The sequence below is a fragment of the Otolemur garnettii genome, unplaced genomic scaffold (assembly GCF_000181295.1).
Source record: "Otolemur garnettii isolate 467f Iridium unplaced genomic scaffold, OtoGar3 scaffold00044, whole genome shotgun sequence".
Classification (NCBI taxonomy): Eukaryota; Metazoa; Chordata; class Mammalia; order Primates; family Galagidae; genus Otolemur; species Otolemur garnettii.
In genome coordinates this window covers 8806378-8806819 of record NW_003852439.1, presented here as the reverse complement: position 1 = coordinate 8806819, position 442 = coordinate 8806378, and positions in this window count along the sequence as shown.

Here is a 442-nt window from a genome sequence, read left to right as displayed (position 1 = left end):
TTGTTTGGCGGGCCTGGGCTGGATTTGAACCCGCCAGCTCAGGTGTATGTGGCTGACACCTTAGCTACTTGAGCCACAGGCACTGAGCCTCACTTCAGTTTTTTAAAAAGACAAGAAAGCAAAGGAGTTTTCATGGGAGGCCAGAGGGAAGGATGTGCCTACCACAGAGTGGTCCCCAAAAGGCACCTGTAGGCAGGCAGATGGGGAAGAAGAGGAGGGGTGGTCCTGCCTGGGCCAGCTCTAGGCCAGCACTGTGCCCCTGAGAGGCCCCCGAAACATTTGAGGATGCAGATTTGTATCCTCACTCTTGCCCCCACCCAGGCAGTCTCCACTCCCCACTCAGGAACAGGTCTTGCCCAATTCTAGCCTCTGTTGGTGTCTTAATGTCAACTGCAGGACCATCCAAAGCACTTACAGTAAGAGGAAGATGTTTCTTTAGGGA